Raw genomic sequence first — 13,220 nt, forward strand, 5'->3', positions numbered from 1 at the left:
CAAGGAAAAAAACCCAAGAAAAAAAAGGAAAACTATTTTATTTAAAACAAAGCCGGTCACTCAATTTTGTATATATAACCCTCTATGAGTTTAATTGTAACCTATACTCAGCAAAGTTAAAAATAGTCATAACTCAAAAACTAACGCATGCATACAGTTGCAATTTGGAATTTTGTTAAAGTTTGGGGGTTTTTGTTTTTAGGCTCATTTGTTTACTTACATTTATCTTTAAACCCACCCATTATTACTTGTATCTTTAAGCCCAATTCACTTTTTGTATTTGTCTTTAAACCCAATCTCCAAATTACTATAATTTCACCACTTGTATTTATACACAATTAAGGTAAAAACCCCAAAATACCCTTTCATTGCCAAATATAAACCAGTTTCTCCCTCATCATTTTCCCCTTTCTCTCTTAGCCCTAAATTCCAAAAACGAGCCCTAAGAGCATCTCCAACCACAAAACCCAAAATGGTGTAGTTTTCACATCAAGTTGGTGTAGTTTTTACACCAAATTACTATTCCATCTCCAACCCATTACACCAAATTTTACACCAAAAAGAATATTCCTTTTATTATTCTTATCTTTTAACATTTTATCTATTTAAAATATTTAACAAATTATGTAATTATATAATACATTACATATAATTAATTATAGTAATATATTTTATGAATAAAATAAAAATATAAAAATTAAATGTTAAATCAAATTAAAATATTACTTTCATAAATTCAACTAAAGATTACATTTAACATCACAAAAAAAACATCACACTTGCAAGCAAAAAATAAAAATAAAAGGCATTACATTTTTATGTCCTAATTTTTATCTAAATGGTGTAGTTTTTCTTATTTCTTTTTAAATTTTATTTTAATAATTATTTTATACTCTAATTTTATTATAATAATTAATATAAGATAATATATATTATTAATACAAATATAAAAAACAAAAGCAAAAAGAATAAAGTTTAGAAAAAAAAGCAAAAAGAAAAGAAAATATGAAACTGCCGTCGCCCGTCCCCGTCATCGTTGTCGTCGACCTCGCAATGCCATCGATCTCGCCATTGCTCCGGCGCCTGTCATAGTCACCAGCCTTGATTTCCAAGTTGACAGAGGATAAAACTTCTGCTCTTCAGCAAAATCAGAGACTTAACCAAGAACTGGTATGTTTTTTTAAGTTGACAGAGGATAAAACCATTTTATCTAGTCTTATTTAAGAATCTGATTCTTGTTTTGCTTTGTCATTTATGTGCTCAGGGTTATTTTATGAGCTACAATTTCTGTTACTTTCCAGTATGCTACAGACACATCTAATTGTGAACTCCAATCATTTCAGGATCATAGTGATGAATGATCATTTTCCAAATCTTTATTTCTGTAATAGAGTCATCTAGTTGTTAGTCTAAGTGTGTAGACCCAAAGCTGCAATCGAAAAGACGAAGAAAACAGTCAGAAGACTGTGCGGTCTACCGCAGTGGCAGAGCCGGTCGACCGCGTGCACTGCAGGAGACTGAGAAGAAGTTTTCGCTCTGACCGGTCGACCGGCGTGGTCACTGCGGTCGACCGATATCGTGCACAAGACCCTGTAGGATTTCGTCGTTCTGACCGGTCGACCGACCTTGGCAAAGCGGTCGACCGCGACGCAGATTCGATGTTTCCTATTTTATCTAGGAATCCTGTTCTGCTGGGGTTTGTTATAAATACCCAAACGTTTCTAGGGTTTGTAGGACACAAAAAAGAGAGCTTTTTGGCTGCTAAGAGAGAGAGAATCTCAGAGAGATTTACCCCTTGTTTGAGAGCTTGTATTTTCTTCTTCAATTAATAGAAAGATTGTGTGGTGTGGCTCCCGAGGACGTAGGCACGTTGCCGAACCTCGTTAAAATCTGTGTGTTCGTCTCTTTTACTGTTTTTACAAGGTTAGATCTTTATTTGTGGTTTATTCCTACTTTCCTACTTTCAACACAAGGTCCGGAAGGGCAAGGGTTCGATTGATTGTTTCGAATCCCCAACACTAGTTTCTTTCAGTAAAAATTATATCAAGTTTTAATAATTTTTGGTTGAACAAAACTAATGAGAGGCTTTGTATATACATGAGAGATGGAATCTGTATGATGTTTCATGCTGATGCATATCACACACTTCTGGGTACAAATTAGTTTTTCATGTTACTGTTATGTATACATGATTTGTATATTCCTTCACGAAAATCAATTGGTAAAAGATTTGGCTATGAAATTGATGAGTACAATGCTTATCTAAGAAAATTGCATGTGGTCTTTCATTTCAGGATTGTAGTGATGAAGAATCATTTTCCAAACCTTTAATTTATATAATTTATTCAGTTCTAATATGAAGTAGCATTTGGGTTATGTTTTATGGTTACAGAAAATTCTATCTCATGGCTTTATTGTGAATTAACCACTAAGTATAGCACATTACCACTAAGTATAACATGTTAGCCCGTAAGTATAACATATTATCCGGTAAGTATAGCATGTTAGCCTTTAAGTATAGCACGTTATCCACTAAGTATAGCATGTTAGCCTGTAAATATAGCACGTTAGCATGTAAGTATAGCACGTTAACCACTAAGTATAGCACGTTAACCTGTAAGTATAACACGTTAACAAGTAAGTATAGCACGTTAGCCCGTAAGTATAGCACGTTATCCAGTAAGTATAACATGTTAGCATGTAAGTATAACACGTTATCCGGTAAGTATAGCACGTTAGCTTGTCGTCGACTGCCGCCTCGCTGCCCTCGACACGAAGCTCGACTCCAAGCCCGGGCTCGCCCAGTCGGTCGCCATCGGCGTCGCTTCCGGCGCGATCGTCAGCGCTGCTCACGAAAATTGAATTGTATAAATTGTGATGGGCAAGTATGTGACATTATGATGAACTTAAATTGTGTAAATGTTTAAATTGAATTGTATAAATTGTGATGGGCAAGTATGTGACATTATGATGAACTTAAATTGTGTAAATGTTTCATATTTATCTGTTGTGATGGGCAAGTATGTGACATTATGATGAACTTAAATTGTGTAAATGTTTCATATTTATCTGTCAGTTTTTCTTCGACTAATTCATGTTATATTATCTTTTGCAGCTTGCCATGTAAACTTCAAGTTGGTGAACTACACGATCATCACAAGCCAGTCCAAGGGACCCCTATACCCTGTGAAGCTCTGCTGTGGAAATTGAATTGTATAAATATAGCATGAAAGTTACCCCGGATGCTAGATGCCAAATGTGATATGCAATTTTTTTTGTGTTTAAATATATGTTTGGAAATTGAATTATAAAGTATTGTTCTCAGTTTATTACGCTGAAAGTATTATTCTCAGTTTGTTACACTAAAAGTAGATAATGAAAGTTATTCTCAGTAGTGTTATGTGCTTGGTGTTATTATGTGCTAGTTGATGAGTGTTGCTATTATGAATGTTATGTTCTCCATAAGGTAACTATATAGCATGCTATTATGTGCTGGTTGATGATGGTTGAAATATTTTAATTCTGAGGCTCGTGTTTTTGTCTTGTAAGCTGAAAGCTCAAAGGTTTGTAAGCTACATTTTAGGTTATAGCATGAAACATGTAAGTATAGCACATTAGCCTGTAAGTATAGCACGTTAGCCTGTAAGTATAGTACATTATCCAGTAAGTATAACACGTTATCCAGTAAGTATAACACATCATCATATAAGTATAGCACGTTACCCTGTAAGTATAGCATGTTAGCATGTAAATATAGCACATTAGCATATGTAAGTATAGCACGTTAGCATGTAAGTATAGCACATTAACCTGTAAGTATAGCACGTTATACTTACAAGATATCATGCTATACTTACAAGTCTTGTATTTCATGCTATACTTACAAGTTATCATTCTATACTAAAATCAAATTTAACTAAATTTTTATCAAATATAACAAATTCAACTAATTTTTATGAATTCATGCATAATAATAAGAAATAATTGTCATGAATAACAATGTCAAATAATTATCATGAATAAAATGAGAAATTAATGTTATAAACTTGGTAGTTGAGTAAATTACAAAATTATACATTCAAATGCTAAGAAAAAAGTGAGGATTAATTGATGGGTTTATAAGAGAGAGTACAAGAATATATTAATGGAGTGAGAGAAATGGAGGAGGGGGGAGGAGGAGAGAGAGGGGGGACCCCACGTTACTCTCTCTCTCTCTCTCTCTCTCTCTCCATTTTTCTTTTTATTTATTTTTTAAAGGGGCCCACTTACATGAAAGGCTATAAGGCTATAATTGGAATTTAAAAAAAAAATAGGGGGGGCCACATATGAAAGTATTGTATTTTAAAAATTAGATTTAAAGACAAATACAAAAAGAGAATTGGGTTTAAATATACAAATAATAATAATTGAGTTTAAAGATAAAGTTGAGTAAACAAATGGGTGTAAAAACAAAACCCCCTAAAGTTTAATTAACCACGCAAATCATGAGCCTATAATTACTAGTTAAGATCAAAACCAAAGTCCTCGCTCAAAAAAAAAAAAATGTCCCCACCCACAAACGACAAACAATTGGTGACGTCACAAGGTGACAATAATCAATGAAATCGCCCGCCATATTTAAAGCCCTCGTCATTAAAATGCACACAAAGCTTCCTTCAAAATTTGTCAACATTCTTCTTTTCCCTAATTACTCCTTGATCTCCATCTTCTCAACTCTAACTAAACCCCTTACAAATCTTGATCTTGATTAAAAAAATCCTGATTAAACAAATAATTGTCCACATAATTATCGTAACCACTACTAAAACCACCGAATAACGTAGCGCTAAACTCATTGCTTGTATTAACTGCCGGCGGCGAGGATAACGTAGGAGATATCGGGGCCGGCAGTGCAACTTCCGGCCACCGGCGACGGAATCCGTCCGGTCGAAACTAGTCGCACACCCGTGTCAAGCTGTAGTCTGCCCGTCGACAGACCGGAAGGCAGCCTGCGGTGCAGGCTGTCGACGCCTGCGAGGCCGCCAGAGCGGGCGCCGTCGGTTTTGGAGACTCAGCGAGCATGACTCGCTGGGGTCCGCGTGGGAAGACTTTCGGGGATTCGGTGTAGATGATGACCGGAGGGCAGGCGTTGAGGGGGTAGCGGCGGCTTCTTGGCCCTGCGGGAGTGTTTTCCGACTCCAGCGGGGCCGGTCGGGGGCCTTGGAGCCCTCGGCGAGGCGACCGGCGGCCGCCGATCGTCCATGAGGAGGAGGAAGAGAGAGAGGGGTGAGGTTTTTGTGTTGAGCGTGAGATGAATTTGGAAGTGATAACAATGTTGGGTTGGTTATTAGCGCTATATATATAGTATATGCGTACACATGTAATTAATAGAAAATGTGTTTTCGAGGGTGCGGTACTTGTCTTGATACGGTCAATAACAGAGTCAAGCCAAGACTTTAGTGAAGACGAGGTCACGTACCAGGAAGTAAGTAAATCCAATACTTTAGCCAAATCATTTTATTGTAAAGTGGGAACATGCATGCACGTGGCTACTTAATAAAAAATTCGCCTCTTCACTATCTAAAAAGTCTAAAAATAGTGGATAGACCACTACATAATCACAACCATTGATTATCTAGTTGGTGATCGTGATTTTTTTGTTTTAGTACAAATTATGAATGAATGCAATACACGGGGGTATGGTAAGCGTTACATTTAGATTGTATCATAACCACCTATTAAGTAATCAACGATTGAGATTAAAAGTAGCGGTGTCTCTCCACTGCTCTTTTATAGAGGAGAGGATCCAAATTCCTTAATAAATAGCATATATCCTTGACTCTTGATGCAACTGTATGACTCGGAACCATTCAATGGTTGGACGTGGGCCCCACAAATTGATGGTGAGGCCAGATCAAAGAGGTCTAGAATCTCGATGACCTGGCCGCATTTGGAAGATTCAACACACCTGATGGAGCCAAGAATCGCGAACCTTGGGGTTTTTTTTAATAATTTTAAATTATCAAGAACCGTGAGTTTGTAGGCTGCAGCTGGAGAAAAATCTGCAATTGACATTGATAACGTAGGCAGCTTGGACTCTTTAAGTCATGATTCGACCTTTTTGAGCTGCAAATGCAGTTTAAAATCCAAGAAAAATCGACGTACCAAAGGAAAGGCCTACTACGCCTACAATTGCGATTATAAGTTATAAAATTTTAAATCTGACCAAAGTATTTGCAAAAATAATTGGCTGTAAAAGAGAGTATCTTTGTTGAGCATGAGAAGATGCCCACCCTTGAGTAGACTCCATCACAGCCAAAGTAAAGAATGTCGCGCGCCTATGCGGAAGCGTTGCACGCACACACAACGAACTTGAGATCACGGAAGAAGAAAGCCACACACTTGCACAAACCAAGCCAATTACGACAAATCAAACCAAACATAGAGATATACGTGGTTCGGCAATTGCCTACGTCCACGGGGAGAGGATGGGGAGATTTCACTATATGGAGGAGAAATACAACGGGTTACAACTCACAAAATCACTCAAATATAACACTAACCAAAGTTCTCAACTCCCTCACAATATCTCCCTCTCAAAGTGCTCAAAACAATGCTAATTCTCTCTTTTTCTCTCCTTTTGAAACCCTAAAAACGTGGTCCTATTTATAATAAAACACAATCCCAAACAAAAAGAGGATTCCCAAACAAAGGAGGATTCTAAAAACGAGTCTGCCACACCCTGCACCATGGGTGTGGCAGAGGGGGTGGTGCAGGACAGATTCTGTCACACCCTGCACCGTGGGTGGGGCAGAGGGTGTGGTGCAGGACAGACTCTACCACACCCATGGCAGACACCACACCAGGGTGTGGTGGAGCCTGTTTTGAGTTATTCTTCACGTTTTTCACAATTCCTTCGCCGTTTTCACAATTCTCCACCTCGGCGAAGTGTTCCCAACACTGAGCCGACACCAACATGAGCACCAATGTGTCGTCTCTCTAAACTCGGCTGTACCAATGTGGTTGCCTACGTACCCCCTCTCCCAAGGGATCAAGCCGCCCGTAGTTCATCCAAATGGCCGTCAACGGTCTTAACAATCACGAATGTGCAACAAGTTTCGACAATTATCAAACTTGTTGCTCGGAACCACCTTAGTGAACATATCCGCCGGATTATCCTTTGTGTGAACTTTCACAATCTCCACATCGCCATCTTCAATAACATCCCGAACGAAGTGATAACGAACGTCAATGTGCTTCGTCCTCGCATGAAAAACCTGATTCTTCGCCAAATAGATAGCACTCATGCTATCACAATGAATGGTGACCGACCGCTGCGATATACCAAGTTCCTCCAAAAGTCCTCGAAGCCAAATAACCTCCTTCACAGCCTCCGTAACCGCCATATACTCTGCCTCCGTCGTAGACAAAGCCACCGTAGACTGTAAGGTGCATCTCCAACACACCGGCGCACGGGTCAAAGTAAACACATATCCCGTAGTAGACCGACGCTTATCCAACTCCCCGGCATAATCCGAATCAACATATCCAATGCACAACTGCCCACCTATAGTGTCCCGCTCATAAACCAAACCAACATTGAGCGTACCTCGAATATACCTCAAAATCCATCTCACGACGTCCGAATGACCCACTCCTGGATCGTGCATGTATCTCGACACCATGCTCACCGCCTGTGATAAATCCGGCCTCGTACATACCATCGCGTACATCAAGCTCCCAACTGCGCTCGCATATGGAGTCTTCGTCATCAACTCACGGTCTTCAACTGACTTCGGTAAAAGGCCAGCTGAAAGCTTCAAATGGGCTCCCAAAGGTACACCAACTGGCTTCGTATACATGCTAATATGGAATCGCTGTAGAACCTTCTTCAAATAAGCCACCTGTGTCAAACAAATCTTGCCCTTCTTCTTGTCTCTGCCGATCTCCATCCCTAAAATGCGCTTCGCCTCGCCCAAGTCCTTCATCTCAAACTCATTCGAAAGCTGAACTTTCAACTCATCTATGGCTGACCTGGAACTAGAGGCAACCAACATGTCATCGATATAAATCAATAAACCATCGAAGATCAAGCATAGAATGACCAAGCATAGAACCATCGAATCGCCTATACCACTGTCGAGGAGACTGCTTCAAACCGTATAGCGATTTCTTTAACCTGCAAACCAACTTATCTTTCCCTGCAGCTCGGAATCCCAATGGCTGAGTCATATATATTTCTTCATCAAGATCACCATGAAGAAATACCGTCTTCACATCCAACTGATCTAACTCTAATCCATACTGTGCCACTAAAGCTAGCAAAATCCGAATCGAAGAGTGCTTCACCACCGGAGAGAAAACCTTATTATAATCAATACCTTCCTCCTGTGCATTGCCCTTCGCAACCAACCTAGCCTTGAACCTTACTGGATTGCCCTTAATGCCCTCCTTCTTCGTGTACACCCACTTGCACCCAATCGCCTTCCGCCCCTTTGGAAGCTCTACAAGCTCCCATGTATCGTTCTTATGAAGAGATTCCATCTCCTCCTGCATAGCCCCCTGCCACGAATCAGCCTCCGAACTCTGCTCGGCCTCTCTGAATGTAGTAGGCACCATCTCATCGATACTCTCCACCGGAAGTGCATATGCAACTGTGTCGGCATACCGTGCTGGCACCCGTATGTCTCTCCTCTGTCTCCGTGCCGCAATAGAATCCTGAACCTGAGCCGTCGGTCCCTGATCCTGCTCATGAGTACCCGTATCCTCCGCATCACCGTCGTGCTCACATGGCGTCACCTCAGTCGGCACTATAGTCATGTGCTGGCTTTCCCGACCACTTCTCCATAGGGGTTTTCCCCTCAATCGCAGATGAAGGCAGCCTATTAATGAGGTGGCTCGCATAAGAAAGTGCCTCAGCCCAAAAGATCTTCTCCAAACCACTATGCGCCAATAAACATCGAATCTTCTCCAGCAAAGACCGATTTAACCTCTCTGCCACCCCATTCTGCTGCGGTGTATGACTAACTGTGAAGTGCCTCTCTATGCTCTCGTCTTGACATAGCTGCTGAAAGGATTCTGAAGTATACTCGCCGCCGTTGTCGGATCGCAACGTCTTGATCTTTCTCCCAGTCTGCAGTTCCAATCTCTTCTTCCACTCCACAAACAAATCTAGGACTTCACTCTTATGCTTCATGGTGTACACCCAACAACGCCTAGAATAGTCATCAACAAATGTGACGAACCAATGTCGACCACCAAGTGATGCCGTCTTGGTGGGACCCTAAACATCTGTGTGCGCGTAGTCCAAGATGCCCCTCGTCCTATGAATGGCCGTCCCGAACTTCACCTTCGTCTTCTTGCTAAGAACACGGTGCTCACAGAACTCAATATTTCCACTCTTGGCTCCCTTCAATAGCCCCTGCTTGCACAAAGCCTGCAGTGACTTCTCTCCTGTGTGCCCTAACCTGTAATGCCAAAGTCTGCTCATGTCCGCCTCTGAAATAGCCGAAGCAACCTGGCCAATCTCGGTGCTCCCCTTCAGATAGTATAAATTATGACTGCGGACTCCCTTCATCACCACCAAAGATCCCTTAGTAACCTTCGCTACAGCATCCTCAAAGGTCACCCTGAATCCCTTCGCCTCCAAAGCCCCAACTGAGATAAGATTCTTCTTAAGTTGAGGAACGAATCTCACATCCTTCAACTCACGGACTACTCCATCATGCATCCGAATCCTCACAGTACCTATCCCACAAACGTCACATGATTGATCATTTCCCATGACAACAACACCCCCATCGAGTCTCTCAAATGATGAAAACCAATCTCGCCTAGGAGTCACATGATAAGTAGCGTCAGAATCAAGCATCCACTCCGATGCATCCAAATGGTTCACCTCCGGAGTAATCAAAAGAGAAAAGCTCGAATCATCGGAATCATCGCCTTTCGCAACATTCACCTCATTGGCCTTCGGGCCCTTATTCTTGCTATTCTCCTTTTCTTTGACTTTCGGGCAATCTCTTTTCCAATGTCCCTGCTCCTTGCAGAATGCACATTGATTCTTTCCAAGCTGGTGACGACCTCTTGACTTTGACCTCCCTCTGTTTCCACCTTTCTGATATGAGCTTCTACCTCTCGCCGACAAGGCCTCTCCTGAAGTACTAGCGCGGGAAGTCTCCTTATCCTTCCTCCTCAAATCATAGTTCGTCAATGCGTTAGTCACTTCACTATAAGTGATAGAAGATCTCCCGTTCAACAACGTAAGCACGAAGGTATCATACTCCTCATCCGGTAAGGAGCCCAAAAGAATAATAGCCTTGTACTCATCTGTGATCTTCTCATCCACGTTCGCCAAGTCCGACAATAACTTAGTATAGTTGTTCACATGAGCCACAAGCGAGGTGCCTCTGGACATCTGAAATCTGAATAATCTTCGCAGCAAGTGCAACCTGTTCTCAACACTCTTCGTGAGATACTTGTTCTTGAGAATCTCCCACATCTTCATTGCAGACATCACCCCAATCACATCATATTTCAGTTCATGTTCCAAACAGGACCTGATCACCCCGCAAGCATTTCGATTCATCTTTTCTCATATCGCCTCTTCATATTTAGGTGGCCTCACATCGACCATGATGGTCTCCTCCAGATTTTGAGCATTGAGCGCATCTTGTACGTCACTCATCCATAAACCAAAATTGATCTTGCCGTCATATTTCACTATACTAATCTTAGTGTTTTGAAAACCCACTTGAACTGTGCCTGTCATCTTGTTGCTTTCACCAACTTCTTCACCCATAATCACAAATTCTAAATTATAGAGAAAACTTTGAAAAGAATAAGAAATTACCCAACTGAACCCTAGATTGGATTCCAAATAGAACTCCTAACCACACGAGGAAAGCGAGATCTTCAACGGCAACTTCAAACCCTAACTCCACCAAAGCCTAGAACTCCAAGAACCAAGCTTCCAATTGAATCTTCCTCCACCTAATCCAAAACCCCAGATCTGAAATCTGAGCTCTGATACCACTTATCGCGCGCCTATGCGGAAGCGTTGCACGCACACACAACGAACTTGAGATCACGGAAGAAGAAAGCCACACACTTGCACAAACCAAGCCAATTACGACAAATCAAACCAAACACAGAGATATACGTGGTTCGGTAATTGCCTACGTCCACGGGGAGAGGATGGGGAGATTTCACTATATGGAGGAGAAATACAACGGGTTACAACTCACAAAATCACTCAAATATAACCCTAACCAAAGCTCTCAACTCCCTCACAATATCTCTCTCTCAAAGTGCTCAAAACAATGCTAATTCTCTCATTTTCTCTCCTTTTGAAACCCTAAAAACGTGGTCCTATTTATAATAAAACACAATCCCAAACAAAAGAGGATTCCCAAACAAATGAGGATTCTAAAAACGAGTCTGCCACACCCTGCACCATGGGTGTGGCAGAGGGTGTGGTGCATGATAGATTCTGCCACACCCTGCACCGTGGGTGTGGCAGAGGGTGTGGTGCAGGACAGACTCTACCACACCCATGGCAGACACCACACCAGGGTGTGGTGGAGTCTGTTTTGGGTTATTCTTCACGTTTTTCACAATTCCTTCGCCGTTTTCACAAAGAGATTATCTCACTAGTAGAAAAACGATCAATTTAGATGGAAAAAAGCCGTCTAGGTTGCCCAGAATTCAGTCTAAGTGGATCAATCTAGATGAAATCCGTCTAGAATATTTTCGTGTAGGTTGACTTAACCTAGATGGAATTCCGTCTAGGTTGATCTAACTAGACGGAAGTCAACTAAAATTCTATTTAATTAAGAAGCAACCTAGACGGAAATTTCCATCTACGATGCTACAATAGTTTTTTTTCTTCAGAATCTACTTTGCACGACATACAATATCACATGTACATATGCAGAATATTGCACAACTAAAGAACAAGATTATTTACGCCGTAAGCTTCATTCAAATCAACTGAAGGACAAGATTATTTACTCTTGGATCTTCATCTAAACTGCATAAAAGCCATAGATCATGATTAAGAAACGCAAACGTTTAGCCAAAAATAAAATTATGATTCTTCAAAATATATGCTTTGTACCCGTGGGTACCAAACTAGACCCTTTACTTAGAAGAGAGAATGTATCGTGCATAAAAGCAAAAGTTGGCTTTTCAAGTTCAAATTTACCCTTGGAATTCTTAACCATCAATTTTGCTTTGCCTAACGGACTCTTAGGCATCGTTTGGCAAAGGGTTAATGAAGAGGGATTAAGAAGAAGAATTAACATACTTAACTCATTCGATAATCCGAATGACTAAATTATTAATCCGTTATATAAGTTTTATTTTAATCCTAATGATCATTTTTAGTGTTTGGGAATAACAAGGATTTTGACTATTTTCTTTATAATTAGAAGAGTTAGCTCTTAATCCTTCTAAATAGGAGTATTAGTAAACCCTTTATTTTAAGGGGTTAACTCATTTTAAGCCCTCTAGAGGGGTTAGCTTAACCTTTCTATATATTTTGTGTTTTACAAATTATAGAGAGTTAACTCACTTTAACCATTACATAAATTTTTTGTGTTTGGCGGGTTAAGAAAGGGTTAAGTCTCTTTAACCTCTCACTTAACCCTTTGTCAAACGGCACCTTAGTCTTTCTTAAGACTTAAGGTACTGATCCCTTGTAACATAAGGTACTGATCCCTTGTAAGGTTAACATTCCTTGTTAAGTTCACAATACCAAAAATCCCATGTATTGTACAGATAAAGGTTAGAAGTAACGACCATAAATAAATACGTTCACGTTCTAGTTAGCAAAAGATGTACATGTCTTTAACAATTGGATTTACCTACGACAGTTCTAATGCTTACTTAAGATATAAGTTGTTCTATTTAATGGTGATTAGTTATGAGATATAGATGAAAATAGGCCAATAGGCCTGTCCATTCAGGCCAACCCAGCCCGAAAATCCGGGGACGGAGGTAGGGGATAAGGATTTAAGGAGAGGGTTGAGTTACTAGGAGAAAGAGAGGGGAGAAATCTGACCATGACTGTGATCTCTATGGGGAGAGGGTATTTTTGGGTTTTTAGATTTTTTTCCTCTCTCTGAATAAGGACCTTGACATAATATTAACTTATATTGAGGGCTTAAGCACATAGATGAAAGTAAAAAATAGCTGAAGCACATGAAGTTTTCAAATTTGGGACATTGACACAAAATTTC

This window comes from Asparagus officinalis, chromosome 10, assembly GCF_001876935.1.
Source record: "Asparagus officinalis chromosome 10, Aspof.V1, whole genome shotgun sequence".
Lineage (NCBI taxonomy): Eukaryota > Viridiplantae > Streptophyta > Magnoliopsida > Asparagales > Asparagaceae > Asparagus > Asparagus officinalis.